At 34.1% G+C, this 23,465-nt stretch overlaps 2 long non-coding RNA genes across 2 annotated transcripts; both read right to left on the bottom strand.

The window, feature by feature from the left end:
• Window positions 1–2,784: 2,784 nt before the first annotated feature.
• Window positions 2,785–3,874, bottom strand: LOC145729842 (uncharacterized). Its single transcript, XR_014178472.1, has 3 exons — window positions 3,759–3,874; window positions 3,097–3,728; window positions 2,785–3,032 (listed from the first exon to the last, which is right to left on the bottom strand). It is a non-coding gene; the product is annotated as an uncharacterized LOC145729842 (long non-coding RNA).
• Window positions 3,875–17,832: 13,958 nt separating this feature from the next.
• Window positions 17,833–18,658, bottom strand: LOC145729558 (uncharacterized). The gene is made up of 3 exons (XR_014178406.1): window positions 18,324–18,658; window positions 18,027–18,270; window positions 17,833–17,969 (listed from the first exon to the last, which is right to left on the bottom strand). It is a non-coding gene; the product is annotated as an uncharacterized LOC145729558 (long non-coding RNA).
• Between the last annotated feature and the right edge of the window lie 4,807 nt (window positions 18,659–23,465).

Raw genomic sequence — 23,465 nt, 5'->3', positions numbered from 1 at the left:
ACCGAAACTGCAATGCGATGTTGTCACGTAGAGCTGGTAATACTACGTACTCCCAGACAAATCTATTCTTGCCAAATCAACCCGTAACAACCAATATCCCTGTAGGAGTAGAAAAAATATTTATTTCTAGCTCTACCCTTTCAGTCGCCTTACAAAGGTTTTGCGTCCTAGTCTGTGCTTATGGCATGTTGTCTGTTACGAATCGAAATTATTGTCGAATTGCCGAACTCACCACAAGGTCAAATAATGAGCAATAAATGATAACACACCAAATAAAACATTTTGGATTAAAACAATAAATTAAAAAAATAATCTTGCTTTATACTAACCGATTTAGTAGGTACCAATATTTCTTACTGATCTGTTATACAAATAATACCAAGTGTTTCAGAAAAAATTTACAATATTTACACAAAACTCTATTTTGATAATTTTGAAAGATCGAATACTCATTAGTAATCCATCGTCTAATTTGATATTAACAGGTATTTTAGTCATCAGTGAAATCTGTGGTTCTTTACTAAGTTTATTCGAAACTGGCCAAATAGAACTTTGTCAAACCTTTGACCGCTGATTATAAGAATTTTGGACGACCATACATATTCAAATTATTACTGATCGTTATAAACAAAAATGGTGGATGTCGCAAAAATCAACCGTCAGGAGTTAGTTTTTTTTAACCTTACGTGATATTCCAAAATTTAATTTTTACAGCTTTGTCAAGTAGACCCTTCTGGAACATTTGGAATACCCTGTATATTTCTAAAAGCATTTTTGCAATATAAGGTTTCAAATAGACTTTTAGGGCGGACGTAATTCCTATATAAATTCCATCAAAATGCCTTTTTGGTTCAGTAGAAATTTAATTTTTTGCTCATATAATTCTGCCATAATTAGAATTTCCGCAAAAAAAATTAAATTAAAATCGCTAAATTTTATACTTTTTTTACCACGAGAGATTTAATAATAATCGATAATTTTCAGGATAGCATGTTTTACATATTGTAAGCAAAACATGCTAGAACGAAAAATTCTCTGTTTAATTCAAAGGCTCGAGCGGTATTTAGTGACATTATTACATGAAATCGTCTTATTTTTATTAGGTTGAAATATATTTGGGCATTAACCATTTTAAACAAACCAAACGAACAGTGGTATTATTATGATTCCATAACGACCTGAAATTCTCGATGTAATTTTCTCGAAAATTATCGAACCACTTTAATATTATTAATACATTAATGTCCGACAGGGCTATTATTTCATCAATAATGATACCTATTAAGGTCAATTATCTAAGAAATAATGCCCAAAGGCATTATTTTTATAATGCCCTATGACCATTATTTAAATACATATCTACAAAATGAAAGTCGGACATTAAACATTGAAGACATCACAGGCATTATAGGAAATAATGCCCTTGGTATCTTAATTACTATTTTTGCTCCATAAGGTTACCATGGTTGAGTAAAATAATCTAACATAATATTTTAAAAGATGCGTGCTACATTATCTAGCGGCTAGCGCGTTGTGCTTTTAAAGTTTCGTACATAGGAATAGAATAAAATGTATGTTTTTTTAAGCCAACGACTCCGTTCTGATAAAGTTTCTTATTATCAGCGACAAAATTATAGTAGGTTTATTTATTACTAATAACGTTTCCGCTATCAGCAACTATAGCAAAAGTTGCTGATCACCGTTTAGGTATTGAATTGAGTTCAAATATTGCTAAATTTTCGTCTTATTTTTAGCTAACCGTTCTAATAAACTTTCTTTTTCAGGGGAATAATATAGTAGCTTTATTAAATTCTTGATATTGAGTTAACTTGAAAAAAAACAACTGTTGAAAATGAACAAAAATCCGTTTTTCAACGTTAATAATAACATGCCAGTAAATAGCTATTTTATCGACGTTCCAGACTTATGGGATATTGGACCTGACGGATCCATACTAGTTCCCTTTTAACCATAATTTTAAATATTTTCGAAAAACGCTTAGTATTAACTCTAAGGGGCAGTACTTTCCCTTCAGAATAATTTTATTTGAAAGAAAATTTTTGTGAAAAAATCAAATCAGACTCTATTTTTGGTTAAATCTGTGATTTCTATAAAAATTATTCAATGAATAAACTTATCCATAGAGGAAAGTACCAGTCCTAAGTTGTTTTTTATAATACTTTTATTGACAGGTCCCAAATAGGCTTTTTAGTGTGATGCATACATAAATTTCAATCAAATTCAAAACATCTGCCATGATTAGAATTTTCGAAAAATGACCGACAATCGGTAATCTTTACCCCTATTTAACATACAAATTTTAAGTTAAATTTAAGTAGTAAAACTAAAAAACGTATACTTAACTTTTGACGACCGGATGACCGCAGTTCAGAAATATGTCTAATACAGTTTTCGACTTACTCGTAGTTGCACTTTACTGCACCGAATGCAAATCTGTTGAAAATCGTACGCACAGAAATTGGGTCTTTGGCTAATCATGCAAAGAAAAAAGAAAGAGACTATATTTGATAAATTTGCAATCATTAAAAAAAATTGTGCAATGCAAAATGGAATGCACGAACATATCAAAAATGGGGTATCAAAATTTCGTGCCCATCCCTAAAATATAGTTAAAACGTCATTAGTTTCATCTTCATCTATGGATGAATTGGAATTTCCAAAAGGTCTTCAACTAGTGTTAGTAGACAATTTTTTTTATAATGACTGCAAATTCATCAAATATACTTTCTTGCTGCAGTAATGGAATGTATACAAAGTTAGTCATCCAAACCGTTCATTAAAAGTTTATCAGGATCAAATATTTATAGACATTTAAAATTTTGGAAGTAAGATAAATTCGATGCGTGCTATATTTTAAGACGATGTCATCGGCGAAGCATAGGTGGTTTAATTTTTTCCGGTCATTATTAATTCCTATGTTGTCCCAGTTTATTTTGTTTAACATGATCTGTAACAAGGTGACGAACAGATCAGGAGAGATTGCATCACTCTGCCTCAGTCCTCTCTCGATTCTAAATTTTGTTGTGTATTATTCGATGGTTAATTTTACATTATTATATTTATAAAACCTCTTACATCCAATAAAATTTCAATCGTTGACGGCAGCATTTTACACAAACTATTCATAGTTGTGCTAACGAAATGCAGAGAGTAATCTAGGACGCGAATTATACAAACAGCTTGGCAAGTACATACAAGATTAGCTGATTAGATTTAATTCAAATAAAACTCAAAAGAGGTCGATAATGTTTCTTATACCACGTTCCAGTTACCAGTTTCTTACCAAACAATGGTCAAGGTCAACATAGACCCGGGGCAGTTTTCTGAGTCAATTGGACGAAGGCGATATGGACTGGAGTTTTCCAGCTGAACTCAAACCAACTACTTTTTTCTTCGTCGTTAAAATTAATTTTTTATTATTTAATCTGATGTATTGGTCCTTTTTCAAAACTTTTACGGGAGACAGGGCAATTTGGTGTTAGAGCCGTTGACCGTGTGGGTCGTCCTCAAGTTCGTAATGCTGCTGTTGAAGAGGACATTTTAAACAGGGTCGCTGAAGACCCAAATATTAGTAGTCGCCGTTTAGCACTGGAATTTGGCGTACCAAAAAGTACAGTTAATTGCATCACAAGACGGCAACTCCTTCATCCATATTATGCAACGCCTGTTCAGGAGCTTCTACCACCCGATTTTGACAAAAGACTTCGCTCTTTATTGAAGATGCGCGGGCATGTAACCTAAATTTTACCGGCAAAATTTTATTCACTGATGAAGCTGGATTTACTAGATCTGGTGTTCTTGATTCACATAATTTCCATCATTACGCAGAAGAAAACCCTTATGTGAGGCGTATTAACCATTTTCAGCTGGAATTCCGCATAAGCTGTGGGCCGGTATCATCGGAAACATTCTTCTGGGTCCTTATGCCCCATGGCTTGAATGGGGAAAATTATCTTGAATTCTTAGTGAATACTTTGCCTGTTCTAAAGGAGGATGTCCTTCTCAATGTGCGTGCTCAGATGTGGTTCATGCACGATGGTGCTCCTCCACACATTAATAGAAATGTAACTCATTTAAACAACCCAATTGGGGAGAGATGTTCCTGTCGAATGGCCCCCTAGGTCCCCCGACTTAACACCATTATATTACTTTTTATGGGGTGCCTTAAAAAATACAGTCTACGCTACTCCTGTGGAATCCGAGGAAGAGTTAATACGTAGGGTGCAGAACGAGGCGAACGTAATTCGGGATGATGCAGAAATGCTGAGGTTGAATTCAATTTCATTCGAAGGATCTAGCTATGCATCCGAGAAAATGGTGGGCATATCGACCATTTGTTGTAATTTCTATTTTTTTCTCTTCTGCTTTTGAGATCTGGCTGGTAGTTTCAATAGAAAATTATGTTTTTTGACGACGGACTTTGAAAGTACCTCATGTACGCTTCCATTTCAAAGCAGAAAGTGGTTATTCGCCGCGCTTGCGCAGAAAGTGAATCATTTTCTGCTCTAGAGCGTTTTCGCTTTCTACTAAGAATCTACTCACCAACTTTTTCGGCGTTTCCATAACAACGCTTGACATACCTGTTTGAAATAAAGCCATTCCGTCAAAGTGATTTATCGGTGACAATGAGTTCGAGCTACGAAAATGGTGTGAGTTGTCCTTCTAATCCACCCCACAGCAGTCGTCGAAAAAATATCGTCTATATTTTGAGCCGAAAGTACTTTTGCCGCTTTTACATGATTGCAGAGTTCGGCTTCGCCTCAAGCTGCAATTTTCATGTGCAAGCGGCAAATATGTGCTTTCCGCTCTTAGTATAGAATATACTATTTATTTGTTTTTTTTTTTACCAACGTCAAAACTTTGATAGTTAGTTAAGTCCATCGAAACGTTCTCCAAATATTTCTGAAAATAGATGTTTTTTCAAGAACTTTGACCATCAATAGCATTGGAGCCATATAAAAGTAACTACATGGGGATTTCGGAAACGGTAAATATATGACCCAATCAGGTCGTATTTTTCAAAAAACTGAAATATTTTCGTCAACTTTTAAATTTCCACGGATAGGATAGGGTCGATCTAAAAAAATCGTGAACAGCCTACATAAACTAATTTTATTTTCCAACGTCTTACAACATCAACTTTAGAATACCTTTCCTACACCTTTAAAATATTTTCACTTTTGAGGTAGCGCCGTAGGTATCCGAATTTGTTACCAACTTCAATATTTTAAATGGAACACCCTATATATTATTTTATTTCTAGATTCTCCTAACAATTTCAAGTATCTTTCAACATCTATATTCAACTGTTTTTGAGATATTCACGTTTAAAAATTACATTTTCACATTTTGGAGTGTTAGCTCCTAACCAGAACGAGTTAGAGCAAAATAGCTTACATGTTCTCTTCTCATCTTAACTTCTCCTAATTTATGATACTGTAAAGTTTGACAGGTGTACAATTTTTTTACTCTTATAAACTTTTCACACCTGTCAAAATTAAAAATGTTACCGAGTAATAGACCTCAAAAAGTTAAGATAGGAACATTCAAGCCATTTCGCTCTAACTCGTTCTTGTTAGGAGCTATGACACTCCAAAATGTGAAAATGTCATTTTTTAAAAAATCAATCACGTCAATTTTTCAAACCGACAGCGGTAGTTCCACATGGGACACCAGGTATATCTAGCTAGTTAATAGCTAATAACATATTGTTACGGTTTGGGCCTACTATGCTCGATACTTCTGAACGAGCACTCGATTCGGGATGGAATCAATGCGCAGCAATATCTGGCCGGACGCGTGTTAAAGTAGGCCACAGTTAGGAAGCGACACACCTAGAAGCATCTTCAATGTTCGACGTAAATCGCGAAGCGTTTCTAGAACGTGGTTTACCGAATATAAAAGAAGCGGTTTCAGACAGTGGAGTAGTGAATTTGGGAACGCGGTAAAGTTTAAATAGTGGAATAATTGTGGAATTGTAGTAGTGTTTTTAGTAGCTGAATTAATTATTGTACGGAGGGTTTTGAAGTGTAAATAAATTTATTAATTGTTGAGTTAAATTGACTTTGTGTAAACCCACGGGAAAATCGTAACAATATCTTCGAATGAGTAATAGTCATTACATACGAGAAGAATACTATACTTTTTCTAGCACTTTCTATGACAATACAAGACATACATTTTTAATAGTTTTATTAAGACATTTAATAGACTATAATAGAAATGTAACGGAACTAGATATCCCCATTAGAGCTAAATCTTAGTAATGGTGCAACTTAGCCTAAAGGAGCTTGGTCGCCAGGAATAATAATAGGTAAACTTATGGATATATGTTGCAAGATAAAAATGTAGAAAATGTATTAGTTAGACATTTTTTATGGTTTATGAAACAGCAATGTACAATTTTCGCAGAGTTTGAAGGTTTTAACAAGAAGGAAGATCAGTCTGTAAAAATATTATTAGAATTACAAGGTAGCTCTGACACTCCTGACACGTTTAGTGTATCAAGTGAAAGCATATCGGCTGAACTATACAGAAGAAAATAGTGGATATTCAGATGTCAGTACTAAAGAAGGTAATGAAGATGTTTTCGCAATCGGATGTTAGGATAGTGATAAGAGTGTCCATTTAATATACGATCTAAAGCGTGACAGAAGTAAAGTAAAAAGTAAAAGTTTGGGAGGATTTATGTTGGGAGGTATATAAGTATATAAAATGTTTAACTAAAAAATCTGTTAAATAGCATCTGGTTTCACTACAATACTATAACACTCCTAGTTCCTGAAAACCCCATTGATCTTGTAATGTAACGTGAATGCATAAATTTTGTTGGTGGTTGAATTTAAAACTTAAAATTACTTAGGACTGTTTTTTTTATTCCTAGTTTTGTGTACTCCTCTTAAATGTGCATTCAAATTACTTTTATCCGCAAAACATTTTGCGCACTCTGAGCATTTATAAGGTTTTTCGCCTGTATGAATTCGTAAATGAACCTTCAAGTAATTTGCATCTACGAAATATTTCTCACACTCCATGCATTTGTACGGTTTCAGGCCAGGGTGAGTTCGCAGATGATGAGTCAATTGTGGTTGAGTTGTAAAAGATTCATCACATTCCATACATTTATACGGTTTTTCGTCACTGTGAATGTGCATGTGATCTGTCAAATCACTTTCATTTGTAAAACATTTTTCACATTGTTCGCATTTAAACGGGTCTTCGCCAGCGCCAGTATGACTTCGTAAATGCTTCCGTAAGCTAACTTTATGTGAAAAACATTTACCACATTCATTACATTTGAACGGTTTTTCACCAGTATGGGTTCGCAAATGAATAATCATTTTTGATCTACTTATAAAAGATTTACCACATTCCTGGCATGTATGCGATTTTTCACCGGTGTGACTTTTCAAATGGATAGTCAAAGACCCTCTTTGTGCAAAACATTTTCCACATATTTCGCATTGATAAGTTTTTCTCTCAGAGGAATTTGGTATAGAATCATGTATTTCTTTATCAACACTTTTTTCAGGAGATTTATCAGAGCTCGGGTACCTTAAAAAATATCTTCCAAATTGGTGTTCAGGTGTATCATCAGTAAGGTAGTTTGCAGGATCAACTTTTATGTCATCGGGCTCTTGTTTAATATCAATACTCAATTCATCAGCAAATGTGCTCAGCTCACTCAACCTACAAAAAAGCTGCTCTTAGTAAATTCTAATTAAAACAGAAAGGAAACCAACACATTATCCAGAAACTTTTTTTCTTACGTACATTACTTAGTTATCTGCGTAAAAGTGTACAGGGTGCTGCATTTTCGATGGTTTTACGGGGTACAAAGAAAACGGTAATGGATAGAAAAAAAGTAGCATACGTGTTCTGATCTCTTTTTCTGAGCTGAGATGACTGGCGAAAAGTGGGCGGCGCAAACTTCTTTTGTTTCAAAGATACGGGGGGTTTTTGAAAATTGGTCATTTTGAAACCTCCTCTGTATTCATTTGCTATTAAAGTTATCGAAAAAGGAAGAACGGTTCCCGGTAGAAGTTTTCATGTAGAATCCAATGTGTTTTCATGTAGTCAGTTTTTTTCTATTCCGTTTAGTTTCTGATATATGACAGTAAGTTACATTTTTTAAATAGAACATCCTATATATTTTTACGTCATTTAATTCTGTTGATTTTTACCTTTTCAACGGTGTATTTTGCATCAGTGTTGTCAAACTGACTGAATGTACCGACTGGATTATAATTATTTAGATAACTTTGTTATTAGAACATTCCTAGGCCAGACGGTGTTATCAATCAACTCATGTGGGCATACTTTTGGAAAGCTTGAAATCTGTTCTGTCTTTTGTTTTCTATGACATTTTGACATAATTTCTCAAATAGGGGAGTAACAAATAACAAAGTTCAAGTATCTAAATAATTATAATCCAGTCGGTACATTCAGTCAGTTTGACAACACTGATGCAAAATTATGGCCTACTTAAAATTTTTGGAGGTGTTCTGTCTTTGTCACGCGCATGCAATCATCTGTGTGTCTCTGTCCGTTACACGGTTTTCCTATGGTCGGTTTTGGATTTACCACACCTGTATAAGTTTGTAGAGGTTAATCCTGTTATTTTAAAAAAAGACCTTTGCTAAGCTAGAAAAAGGCCAATATCTAAAATACCAAACAAAATCGGAAATCATATAAACTAACACATCAGAAAATTAAATATTTTTAATAAATCTGATTAAAAAATCTAAGTTCCAACCAGTTCTGCCGTCACTTTAATAAGAAAAGTGGCCATTTCTATTTTCTACTATTTTTAAGGTAGAAGTTGAAAAAACTGTGTATAAACGACATGTAACATGTTAATATGAACATAGCCAAATTTTGTTTTGACTGTGGGTATTTTTATACATATTATTTAGCACTTTTTTGTTAAGGAAACGCTTTTTTTTCTAATTACCAAGATTAACTTTTACAAACTTATATGTTTTAATACACCGTTGAAAAAGTAAAAATCAACAGAATTAAATGACCTAAAAATATATAGGGTGTTCCATTTAAAAAAATATAATTTACTGTCATATGTCAGAAACTAAATGTAATGGAAAAAAACTGACTATGCCATTGGATTCTACGTCAAAACTTCTACCAGAAACCGTTTTCCCTTTTTTGATAACTTTAGTAGCAAATGAAATACAGAGGAGCTTCCAAAACGACCAATTTTCAAAAACCCCCCGTATTTTCGAAACAAAAGAAGTTTACGCAGCCCACTCTTCGCCAGTCACCTCAGCTCAAAAAAAGAGATCGGAACACGTATGCTACTTTTTTTCTATCTATTACCGTTTTCCCTGTACCCCGTAAAACCATCGAAACACTGCATTTCACACTGCATTTTCACATTTTGCACGGAAACTGCTTTACCGACAGAGCAATCAGCTGATACAATACAAATATACACATTTGATGATAAGGTTTATCAAACTTTATTTGTATTTACATTTTGTCTATCACATTTTAGCAAAATATAATATAAAATCTAAAACATAATAATAAAATCTCACTCTTGAGTCTTACAGTCTTGTTCCTTTGTTTGTTTTTGGTAGTCAGTGATTCAATCTTATCCACATCAACAACCTTTCAATTTTGAAGACAGCTTTAACAAGTTGCTTCCAAATCCAAACTGTACCTCCAATTCTGTACGAAATCCATACTGTAGCTCCAATTGTGTCTGTGTTGTGCTGTAACTTCAATTTACTTTTCACTCCCATCTCTCAGACAACATTAGCCAGAAAAGAAAATCTTTCCACCCTAGAAACAGTACTTTTTTGGCGATGTTTTCGGTTTTTGTTTTATTTGTGTCTTAATGGCTTCTGTTCTGACCAGAACAATTTGCCAAACGGTTTATGCTGTGGGTTTATGTTTCAATTTTGATTTTGAATTTTCACAATTTAATAAACAACACTTGCGCTTGCCACAAAACCACAATACTTTAAAGACAGTGACAGTAGACAGCCGCCGATTGACACTAAAAGCCCAGTTTGAAGATAGTAGTGGCGCCGCCAAGTTCTTCTGGACGAACTAGAATCTCTCAGCCAATCCGTACATAAGCTTCGAACACTCTCCTTTAGTTATTATATCCTCGTTGGTAGAGGCCCTTTGCCAATTGGGAGAAGCAACGATAAAACGTTCTTTGAGTATTCATATTCACATTTCTTGATTTTATTGAACGAATTGGCTGGTGGTTGTTAGTGGGTTATTCACACAAAGAAACATGGTGGATATACTTGTTACGCAACACATAATACAGCAACATGGACTGATAATAAATAAACGAAATGCAAGATGTTAATAAATATAAGTTATTCATACAACGTGTTTAAAAAATACAATTTAACCACGCTTCAATTTTCCGCGGCATCCTGTATAGTCCTGGTTACTTTTAAAATGTGCCTACACATATTTGGATAGGAAATAAATCGCTAAGCATCCAAGTATACTGTATATAAAAGCAAAATCCTCAAATTGTATCCAATTATGGTCGCAGATGGGGCTGTTGTTGCTGATGGAAACAGTATCCAAGTAATCCCAATAACCGTGCTTGATGTACTGCTTTCTGGTAATGAGAATTCTTCACCCCGTAAGATATAAATATTCGAAAATTAACAAAGAGCAAGGACTATTAAACACACACACTGGGACAACTGATTTGGTGATGCATGGAGTTAATTAGGTCGAATAAAACTACAATAATAAAAACTGTTGTTAAACATAAACTGAAATTTATCATTTTATTGAACAGTAATATACAATATAACCTAACTTAGGTACATTTTTATTAGAAAACTATTATATTGCATGAATTAATTAAAAATACTCAAAGTGCCTTGAATACTACTAAACCCCATTTTACTTAAACCTATAGACAAAAAAGGAGTTATGAGAAGAACTGCGAGTTGAAATTTAAGTGAACTGTTTGTAAGTTTGTAATTAGTATAAAAGGTTGTAAATAAATTATATTTTGATTTAAATGTGTTTTTCGGAATTTCTTTAAACCTCGGTGACGTAAACCTTTCTAAACCCAGTTTTGCTGATCCTGGTGCAGATACAATTTTGTAAAAAAAAATTGAGAAAGATATTTGGAACATACAGTGCGTTTTTTTTAACGCGCAAGATTTTATTGTTTCATACTCCCTGTATGCATTGTTGTTCTTTGTTGTTTTTGATACTGGCAGAGCAGGTAGCAGGTAGAGTGACACATTTTGACTGCATCACGACCCGACATCTTTTGAACGTCAAAAGGGCATTTTATTTACATTTACATTTTACATTATATTTATTGTTTGGGATACTGTTTGGCTTCATACGGAGGTCACTTTGAACAATTCATTTATAAAAATACTTCTTTTGTTCTTAACTTTCTTGATATAAAGTTAATATTCGCATTTTGATCACCCTGTTTTACTTTCTACGCCAAATTTTACCTGCTACCTGCCGTGCCAGTATCAAAAATAACAAGCACCTACCATGCATACAGGGAGCATGGAAAGATAAAATCTTTTCAAAAAAAGATGATTTTTCGTTAGTTTGTAAATACTTTTTAGACCGAATTGGTAAACTTACTTAAGCTTCAGGGTACTAAACACACACCCGTCAAGTTTTACACTTGTAGTTCCAAAACAACATGGTCTAACATGGGCTTAAAAATTTAACACGTAAAATCCTATGTTGCGCGTTAAAATAAACGCACTGTATATACTATTTAACCATATGGATAAAGAAGCATAGTTGAAAGGCTTTAAAGCTTAAGTAAGTTTACTAATTCGGCTTAAAAAGTGATTAAAAACTTGGAAAAAATCATATTTTTTCGAAAAGATTTGATCTTTCCATACTCCCTGTATGTATGATAGGTGCTTGTTGTTTTGGATACTGGCACGGCAGGTAGCAGGTAAAATTTGGCGTAGAAAGTAAAACAGGGTGATCAAAATGCGAATATTAACTTTATATCAAGAAAGTTAAGAACAAAAGAAGTATTTTTATAAATGAATTGTTCAAAGTGACCTCCGTTTGAAGCCAAACAGTATCCCAAACAATAAATATAATGTAAAATGTAAATGTAAATAAAATGCCCTTTTGACGTTCAAAAGATGTCGGGTCGTGATGCAGTCAAAATGTGTCACTCTACCTGCTACCTGCTCTGCCAGTATCAAAAACAACAAAGAACAACAATGCATACAGGGAGTATGAAACAATAAAATCTTTTCGAAAAAAAATGATTTTTTGCCAGTTTTTAATTACTTTTTAGACTAAATTGGTAAACTTGCTTAAGCTTCAGGGTACTAAAAACACACCCGTCAAGTTTTAGACCTGTAGTTCCAAAATAACGTGGTCTAACAGGGGCTTAAAAATGTAACATGTAAAATCCTACGTTGCGCGTTAAAAAAAACAGTCCATAGGGTATACATACAGTATTCTTTAAGAAGTCTTTTACTACAAAACATGAAAATGTGAAGAAAATCTGGAGGACTAGAATATTATCACGATTAATTTGTAACCATCACTATATTTGACGTAACTGAAACTTTATTGGTAAAAGTGTTAACCTGAGTTTTCAGCTGTAGTAACAGCCTATCTCGTTTTGTCAGAATACATTAAAATAAGATACATGACAAGTAATACGATAAGATACTCTAATAATCAGACGTGTTTTGGTGTAAGCGTCTATCGCACTTTAACTTATACTGACAGAAGGGGATGATCTATGTTCCAAACTACGCCAAAATACGTCATTTATCTTTAACAGGCTTAAACGCAAAGCTGTATTCCGTTTCCAACTTTGATTGTGGTTGCACGTTCCGAATGACTTATCCTGAAAAGCCGGTTAAGATTGAAAGTTACCGGCGATTTTGGTTTTGTTAGTTTTGGATTCAGATTTGACAAAGCACAGTAACAAGACAAGGTTGAAGCAATTTAACTAAAAAAAATATCAAAAAAATCTGGAATTAATATAAAAAGTAATAAAACCTGGCAAATAGAAAACAAAAACAAATCGGTTAGGTTAAGATTTAAATGTTTTTTTTTTTTCATCACATGGATTGTCGAAACTGACTGAAGAATACTCAACAATACAAATACGAGTTAAACGGGATTCAATTTTGACTGCCCTATCCGCTTCCTTGATTGGATTATTGTTTCACAAAATAAACGTAGTCATAGAGTTAAGTAATATAATACAAAATTATAATCATCCATGTAATGTAAACAGATCCTCTTCAATCTTAAAATAATAGTATATTGTACAACAAGGGTGAATAAGATGTCCCTATAGCACGAGAACGCCGAAGGCGGACTGCTCAATCGGACGAGGGCGATATGGACAATTCGCCCGAGTTTTACAGGCTATTTTTTCTACGACTAATTGGACGTACTTTACCAAATTTTACACAAATAAACACTCAATGTTTGAAACGTTTCCGTGTTTACATTATCACTTTTGACGCAGCCAAAGTTTGACCGGTGTCCCGGATTGTCACTAGGTGATAGCTGATTAACAGGTCCACTAATCTCATATAGGCAATATGAAGCCTTGTTTTGGATTCTTTCGAGACCCAGGGGGAGCTACTGTATTGTTTTTACCTGTAGATGGTTTTGTGGTTAAGCAAAACAAAATGAAAAGGATGTACACAACTTTTGACAAATTCAAATTTTTTTAGACAAGTCTATTTATAAAAATATTGATATTACGGTTGAAGTTTTTAATTTATAACTGTGATTTATATATTCGTGCACGGTGTTTTTATAGTGTTTCTTTCGTTTGTGCAATTTTTGCACAATAGGTTTTTTTAGTTTCCTTTTTAGCTTTTGGTTGGGTTTTACAAAGAATTTTAACACTATGAGCAAGACGGGATGTGCCATAAAGGGATGCAGCCCTTCAAAACATTCCCGACGATTTCGTTTTCCTAACCCGGAAAAAGACAGTGTTACTTTTTCACTGTGGAAACAATTTTTAGGACGATTATTTATTTTACTTCTTTGTTCTAATATGGAAATTTATAGCAGGTAGGTTCTCAAGAAAAGTTCATTTTTATTCATTATAATGTTAAGGTAGTAAGAGGATTATTAATAAGGGTTTTCAAGGAGGCAAAGAGAAAATAGGTTTAATGATTTGTAGAACTCAACATAGCTCCTTAGTATATGACGATCATTTTGGTAAGTATAGTGTGTTAATCTATGCCAACGGTTTTCGCCATTAGGTTTTCTATCAATTTTGAGCTTCAAACACCGACATCAGTTTTTGCCTATCTCTATTAATAAGAACACTTTAAAATAAAACAAAATGGGTTGGATTTAGGTATAGGCAAGTAAATTGAAACGTATAGTATTTTTTAATGCTCAAAATGATTCCAAAATTTTTCATTTTTTTTAGTGACAAGTTTATGATTTTTTTTTTTGACGACCCTGTATACAAATGAGTCATTACGCACCCTCAGTTTAATAAAACGATATCTTTATTTACAATAACCCAAAGTTTCATTGCAAAATGAATTACGGTTTTGACAGAGTACAAAAATATATTGAGCGTTGCAAGTGTCACTTTTTTGGAAAAACATCAAATATTTCGAAAACGGCTAGAGATAGGCATAGGGTATTGTACACAAAAGTTGGTCAGAATTTTTTGAGGAATCCAAATATGTAATAATATATAGGGTGTTCTATTTAAAATAAGAAAGTTGTGATCGACTTCCGGTATAAACGGAAGTGCAACCATCTTTAAAATATTTTAGTTAGATTGGGCATGCCCACATCAGTATCCTGCCAAATTTTCAAAACTCTCCTATTTATACTTTTTCCAATATCAATCGATGTCTTTCGTCGTGGGACACCCTGTATAAATCATGGTCCAAAGATGTTTCGTTATGGATGTACAGGGTTCTAATTTTGGAATGAAAATCTAAAATTAATTATTTCTTCAGAATAGCTGCAGATATTTTCATAAAATTTTGTACGTGTCAACGATAAAGCACGTTTTGCAATAAAAAATATGTTTTTTTATTTTTTTACAGTGGCGTCCAATAAAACAAGTTTTTGAATATTTCTACATTAAAAGTATGTACGCCAGTGTTTCTCCACAAAATGCAAATCAGTTCTGAATTCCTCATTCAATTTAGAACAGAAAATCTGTCTAGTAACAATTCGGTACACCTTTCCGTTTTCGAATAAAAAATTAAAAATAATGAAAATATACTGATAAAATAAATACTAAATCATCGACTCTGTTTACTATTCAATTTCTAAATTTTTATTTACTCAATTTTTTCAAAAATTATATTCTTCATTCGATAGGAACCAGCAGTATCTTGCCATTTTTTCAATAAAAAATTGAAAAAATCAAAAATAGTGACGAAAGTCGAAGATTTAGTATTAATTGTAATGGTACTTTTGCATGATTTTTGATAATTTACTCAAAAATGAAAAAACTTACCAAAAAATTTCAAGATAGATTCAGAACTGCTTTGCATTTTTTGGAAAAACATTGGGGTACATTATTTTTTTTTCAAATATATTCAGTAATTTGTTCGATTGGACGCCACTGGCAAAATTTATTAAGAATTTATTAAAGAAATCATTATTAATTCTAAACGTCTTTTATTGTTGAAAGTTGACACCTACAAAGTTTTATAATAGTTATTTACATTACTAGTGGGGTATGAGCATTTTTATAGTCACGAGTGGGAGTGTTGCCACGACGAGGTCGTAGACCGAGTTGTGGTGATCACACGAGTACGTTAATTTGCCATACCCCACGGGTGATGTACAACATTTTATCTACGACCATCAGAAGCAGCGTAAAGTAAGAAAAAAATTCATATTTTGTGCAATGTGAACTATTTAGGAACGTCTCGTATATGCTTGCTACGGGTAGTTATTTGTTACCCTTAAATTTTGTCATCTACGCTGTACTGTTTTGGTGTTGTTGCTATGGTGGCCATTTGTTTCCACATATTACTTAAGCGACAATTTAACAGTGTCAGTCACAAATTTTTAAAAGTGCATTTCGTTATGAACATGTCTGAAGAACTTCCGTCAGATATTGAAGAAGCTGCCGCAAACGTGGTATCTGGCTTGTTGCCTGCCAAGTCAAAGGAGAAATATGAAAAAATGTATCAAAGTTATGTTTAAATTCAATAAACAATTACAGCAGAAATTTTCATTTAAAGTTGTTTTATCGCACTAGTGCGATAAAATCGATTATTATCGCACTAGTGCGGTAAAATCGCTCATTACGTAACTCAAAATGAGCTATGTAATGAATGATTACCATGCTAGGAGTAGATAATAGTTATTTACATTACTAGTGGGGTATGAGCATTTTTATAGTCACGAGTGGGAGTGTTGCCACGACGAGGTCGTAGACCGAGTTGTGGTGATCACACGAGTACGTTAATTTGCCATACCCCACGGGTGATGTACAACATTTTATCTACGACCATCAGAAGCAGCGTAAAGTAAGAAAAAAATTCATATTTTGTGCAATGTGAACTATTTAGGAACGTCTCGTATATGCTTGCTACGGGTAGTTATTTGTTACCCTTAAATCTTGTCATCTACGCTGTACTGTTTTGGTGTTGTTGCTATGGTGGCCATTTGTTTCCACATATCACTTAAGCGACAATTTAACAGTGTCAGTCACAAATTTTTAAAAGTGCATTTCGTTATGAACATGTCTGAAGAACTTCCGTCAGATATTGAAGAAGCTGCCGCAAACGTGGTATCTGGCTTGTTGCCTGCCAAGTCAAAGGAGAAATATGAAAAAATGTATCAACGTTTTGTCACCTGGTGCGAGACCAAGAACATAAAGAGTCCCTTTCAAGAAAAAGTGTTACTCGTGTACTTTGAAACCTTGGCAGCAACCTATAGTTCATCCAGCCTTTTTTTTTTTTTTTGTGTAAATTCGATCCAAGAACTTTCTAATTCAGGAATTCATTTCACTTTTAATATTTATAAAAAGTAAAATATAGTTATTATTTAAGATAGGTCTGTTCATGGTTTTATCAAAGTTATGTTTAAATTCAATAAACAATTACAGCAGAAATTTTCATTTAAAGTTGTTTTATCGCACTAGTGCGATAAAATCGATTATTATCGCACTAGTGCGGTAAAATCGCTCATTACGTAACTCAAAATGAGCTATGTAATGAATGATTACCATGCTAGGAGTAGATAAAAATATCTACAGTGGTTTTAAAAAAATAAATATACAGGGTGTTATAAATTCGAGGCATTAGCATTGCTATCTCAGAAACTATAGTTGATAGAGCTTCAGTTAAATGGAGGCAAAGTTGCGCATTTTATTACTAAATAATTTGGTAAAAAAAATAAAAAAATGTTAACTACATCCGGAGATATTCGACAAAAACCGTTTATTACCGACGTTTATATGCCCGTATTATGCCGTACTTATGCCCGTATTTATAAACAATGCTTCGCTCGTTCTCAGACTTGAGTCGTACTCAAGTACAGTTTTTTGTTTTATAAACCTAACTTAACCTCTAAGGCGTACTTCTGTCGTGCTTACATCGATACTTGCTCAAGTTAGGTATTGACCTGACTTGAGCATTGCTTGGTTTCATTTTTGACGTTTAAAAATAAAACTGTCTAAAATTGAAAATTAGAGGCTTTAAAAACTCAAATCAAAACACAATAAAAAAATCAAAAAGTTTGTGGTTTATTTCGTCAACTTTTCAGGAAATAGATACTGTGTAAGCATAGTTACCACAAATTGTTCAAGTATTAATCATAGATCTTCAATATAATTAATAATTGCAGTATGGCACATGCTGATATAGAGGATACAGATGAATTTTTGGAATACATCAATGATGAAAATATGTTACAAAGGTGGGCCTCCTCCAGTTGCTAGTCGGTGAAATGTTTGTTCTGTGTTTTGTCTTCTTTTTCTACGATATAAAATTATATAGAGCAACCCACATAAACATTTCTATTGACCATCTTACTTCTGTTTTAAATTATTCCACAGTTTCTTACGTTTGACAGCATTCCTGGGCACAGTTATTATAGATCCTTGGGAATTATACTCTGTAGCAATTTCTGTCCATTCTGCTTGTTTTTTTTTGTAGAGTTGCTGCGTCGTTCGTTTGTCCTCCACTAATTTGTGTTTGTCTACTAAATTAGCCAACAAAAGCTTCTCTTTTTGGGTATAGGCTGTTATTTTAGCCATCAAAAAATTTCTTTATGATCCTATAGGCATATAGATGGTAAAGATATGTATAAAATTATTGTTGAATACGTACCTCAAGGGAAATAATTAATATTTTAAAAAGAAAACCACCAAATCAAACCAAATTCAAATAACTTACAATCAAGGCTCAAACAACAACTTCCGCGTTCCAGGTAAATTGCCAAACATTTTTGACATTGGCAATGAATGTAACACGAAAGTTAATAGAAAATGAAGTTAAAAAATTAAAAATTACTAGCAAAACTATCTTTGGTTATGCTTTGCCGAGAATTACCGAAGTTTTGTTTATAAAACTTGTGTCGTACTCAAGACTCGAGACGTACTTCGCGAAGTTGTACTTGAGTCTGAGATTGAGATTCGTTTATAAATACGGGCATTAAGAACTTGTTTTTTTTTAGTACGCATTTGGAATTTTTATGTTGTCATAATGAGAAGATAATTTATTTTGATATAATTTAATAATTAGGTTTTACTCTTTTTAACACTAAAAACAAAGTTTAAGCTGTTTCAGCAAAACTCAACCTCGAATTCAAACATGTGAGTATCACATTATCTAATAAAAAATATTTTCATTTAAGAGCGGAAAGTAAATATTTGCCGCTTGCAGATGAAAATTGCAGCTTGAGGCGAAGCCGAACGCTGCAATCATGTTAAAGGGGCAAAAGTACTTTCGGCTCGAAATATAGACGATATTTTTTCGACGACTGCTGTGGGGGTGGAGTAGGACAACTCACATCATTTTCGTCGCTCGAACTCATTGTCACCGATAAATCACTTTGACGGAATGTGGTTATTTCAAACAGGTATGTCAAGTGTTGTTATGGAAACGCCGAAAAAACTTGGTGACTACATTGTTAGTAGAAAGCGAAAACGCTCTAGAGCAGAAAATGATTCACTTTCTGATCGCGCGCGGCGAATAACCACTTTCTGCTTTTAAATGGTAGCGTATATAAGGTAGGTACTTTCAAAGTCAGTTGTCGAAAAACATTTTTTAAACCTCTAGTGAGTAATAAATTGTTTAAATCGTTGCTAAGCGTTGAACAATTGACTAATAATGACACGAGATTTAATAACTTTAATACTTAAACCACTTTTTATTCACGAAATGAACAATTAGGTCCACGAGCGTACCGAGTAGCCTAAGTTCTAAATATTGTTACGGTTTTCCCGTGGGTTCACACAAAGTCAATTTAACTCAACAATTAATAAATTTATTACACTTCAAAACACTCCGTACAATAATTAAAAAAGCTACTAAAAACACTACTACAATTCCACAATTATTCCACTATTTAAACTTAACCGCGTTCCCAAATTCACTACTACACTACCCCTCACTACTACGCCGTCGTCAACGCCGCTTCTTTTATATTCGCAAACCACGTTCTAGAATGACCGCGAAACGCTTCGTGATTTGCCTCGATTCTTCCAGGTATGCCGCTTCCTAAGTGTGGCCTACTTTAATACGCGCCCGGCCAGATATTGCGGCGCATCGGTTTCATGGAGTATCGAGCATAGTAGGCCCAAACCGTAACAATATTTAATAAGGACGACCGAATCAACTATCTCAAGCCTTTTCATAACACTACCAAACGATTTAAAGTGATGAAAACAGTGGACAATGAAACCTGCCAAATTTTTGAAGATAAGTTGCTTTACTATACAGAGACCACAAAAAAGGGCAAATACTTCCCTCAAAAATGATGCGATTTAGTGACCTATGTGACTGCTAGTTTTATTGTATCCTTCTGTTTTGTAGTCTTGTCAACACACCATAGTGTTTAAGTGGTTTTATATTGTATGATATTAATTAAAAGGCATTTTTTATAACTGATTATCAATGTTTTTTCCTTAGTTCTACAGGGTAAGGTAAGTACTGATATTTAATTAGCTCTATTAGTTAACTTGAACATCATTCACCTACAAGGATACTTGTAAAATGTCTACTAACCAAAAATAGTTTATTTGCAAATGTGTAACTGGAGTTCACATTTGATTGGTAAAGGTATGTCCTGTGAAATGGTGTATTTAATTAGAAGCAAATTGTTTCTCATATGAGACTTTCAATCAGTACATTTTACCTACCTTTGCTAATTTGGAACTCCATTAATTTCCAAACAAACATTAGGTCCGTTAGACAAAGTTGTTTTTAGCATAGCTTGTATGGTGAAACAATAAATATTAAGTATTTAAAACTGTGTCTTATTTAGTCAATAAAATAACAAAAATTGGTTAATTAGCATAAGCCACTGTAAAAGTAAAGTAAGTTTCAACCTCCTACTATAGGTAGGTACATACGCCATTAAATTGGTCTCAGAAGTTTTTTTTAAGTAAGTGTATAACTGATTTTTGTTTTGTACACAATGGAGGAAGAAGCATAGAGAAGTTGAGAAAAGACACAATTGTTTTCTACGTAAATTTAATTTTTGTTTTTTTAGAACCCTATTTAATTTTTCGTTTAAAGATTGCTGTTTTTCTTTGCTGAAAGCAAAACTTTCCAGAAGTATCAAAAAATAATAATTACACACATTTCACTTCAAATGGTGTCCCACTCAAAAGGGCCCTTTAAGGGGATCGGTAGTGACTTTACGTGTTTTGATCGCGTGTAGGTTTGATGGCCTACACGTAGAAAAATATACCAGGTGTCCAAAAGCACCCTGGACATAGGAGATTAACACGGGAAAACGGTTTTGATTTTTTTGCGCCTGTACGGTTGATTTGATTGAAAAATCGTATTAATGAAAGCTGTAGTACCTATCACGGACTAGTTTTCTGTATTTTTTTTCAGATCTCTAACTTGAGCCGTTTTGTCGTAAAACACGAACAAAAATGCGAAAATTTTAACTTTTTACGTGCACTGTATAAGCGGTTGTCGAGCAACCGTACCAGCAACAATGACCTCTTTACCCGTTGCTCGACAACCGCCTATACAGTGCAAGCCAAAAGTTTAAATTTTCTCATTTTTGTTCGTGTTTTACGACGAAAGGGCTCAAGTTAGAGATCTGAAAAAAATACAGAAAACTAGGCCGTGATAGGTACTACAACTTTCATTAATACGATTATTGATACGATTTTTCATTTTTCATTTTTCAAAAAATCAAAACCGTTTTCCCATGTTAATCTCCTATGTCCAGGGTGCTATTGGACACCTGGTATAAAAAGCTGCGTTCGTTCGTTATTTCTGTCAACAAAACTACGGCAGTGTTAATGTAGACATTACTGTTTAATAAGCGACGATGCTCCTAGAGAGAGTGATGTGGAACAAAGACCCCTTATACATCGTAGGCTTAATCAAGGCGCTTGAACATATAAACGGCTTGAAAAACTGCGATATATACTCTACAAGCTGCTATCTCAAGCGGCTTATTCAAGTCAAGTCTCTTTTTTAACAGGCTTGAACTTACCAAGTTGTATACGGATTGTGAAGTTTTTAAATGACATTTGGCTATTTGCAAAATTTTTTGTAATAAATATCTCAAGATTTGGGGAATGTGCGAAAGTTATTTTTGTCACCAAAAAGTTTGGCAGGTAAGAAAAATAGTGAAATAATAATGTTATGATAATTCTTGCATTTTCGGAAAGTCGGAAAGTGTGGAGTTTTTCCTATTGAATTTCTTCAAGGTAGTGTGTGAGCAGTGCCAATTCTCCTGGGAACGGAGAAGGGACTAGAAATTCTAATGCTGTAGCGTATTTTTAGTAAATTAAAAAACTACACCTACGTCTTGTCAGCTTTGTGTGGAGAGCTGGGTCGTTGGTACTTACTAACAATTGTGACGAGTCACACAACTACAATCCCTCAAACTCTGAATGTAACTTCAGGGTTTCTTTTGCTTCCTTCTTTTTCTTGCTGAAGTGGGGCGCTACTTCAGCAGGTAGTGGGTGGCGGACGAAATTATCAGGGTATTCACACTTGGAAGTTGCAATGAAACTAAACTCGTGTGTATAAGTGATATAATCAGAGATTATACAAGTGCCTGAAGGGCTAATTACTGTTTTTAGTTACTAAAGTTCAAAAATGGTAGCGAGAGATTATATAAATGCCTGAAGGGCCAGTTATTATTCTTTGTTACTAAGTTTCAAAAATAGTTTTCATAAAGTCACAAAAAATTAAGTCTGATGGACTAACCACTTAGATGATTTTCAAAGTGAAACCCCCAACGCTAGGTGAAAATTCATGAACTTCCCGCACAAGGTTGGAAAAGTTAAAATATCTACGGTGGGTTACAAGTTTGTAAATTCAAAGGTTCCAAATCAAAAAAATCAAAAATTGAAGCGCTTAAAATTAAGTGTTTTCTCTTACGACTCCTTATCGGTTTGCTATCCCTTTATGGGGGAACCCGTCTTAGACCTATTTTTACGTGTTCACAACGGTGACGGCGAGGAAGTACGAATCAACTTGTCTGTACTCAGCATCCTCGCAGGGTGAAAGGTGTAGATCTCACCTACATGGTAGTTACCTCCAAGCCCACTTGAGGATTGAAAAAAAGAACCTCGGTGGAAATTAAGGACCCTATTTTAAATATCCCCAAATGAGTCAAAAGTCTGACAATTGCGACTGGCGATAGCCAGAATGAACACCCACCTAATCCACCAAATCAGGAGTGTGCCAAATCAGGAGTACCTATCCCAAAAGCTGCGGTGTTGAACTAACGCCTACATCGCTTTTCAAGTGTCGGCACAAAATGGCCGCTACCATACTTTTATCTAAACGGCGTAATACGGGAAAATAACAACCTGAATTTATACTATTGATAGGAATTACTGAAGATATGAAGAAGTCGACTCACCCAAGTCCTCAATATTCCAGGAAAGATTTAGGAGCTCACATCGGACGAAAGGATCGACCAGCTGGACGAGGTGTTTTAGGCCTACACAAATGTACTCAAACCGACCATAGATGTACGCATGGTTTCTTGAGTGCAATGAATAAAAAAATATAGCAAGAAGGAGCAATAGCAATCAAAGGGGGGGACAAAAATCGTTAGTTATGGCGGGCGTAAACTCTCAGAAAATCAGTGACGATAATCAATCTGCTGTTGCCCACTATTCACAAATCCACTCGTCATTAATAATTCGACTAATTTAAGTTTGTAAAAATTAACCTTTAACGGACCGAAAAGCAAAACAAACAAAAACAAAAAATCTTTGCGGTTTTTAACTAACCTGACGATCAGCTGCGTTCGAAGCGATCAAC

This window comes from Ips typographus, linkage group LG5 (assembly GCF_016097725.1).
Source record: "Ips typographus isolate SLU linkage group LG5, UJ_Ityp_2.0, whole genome shotgun sequence".
Taxonomy (NCBI): domain Eukaryota; kingdom Metazoa; phylum Arthropoda; class Insecta; order Coleoptera; family Curculionidae; genus Ips; species Ips typographus.
Note: the sequence above shows the minus strand (reverse complement) of the source record. Positions and strands in the feature narration are given on the sequence as shown.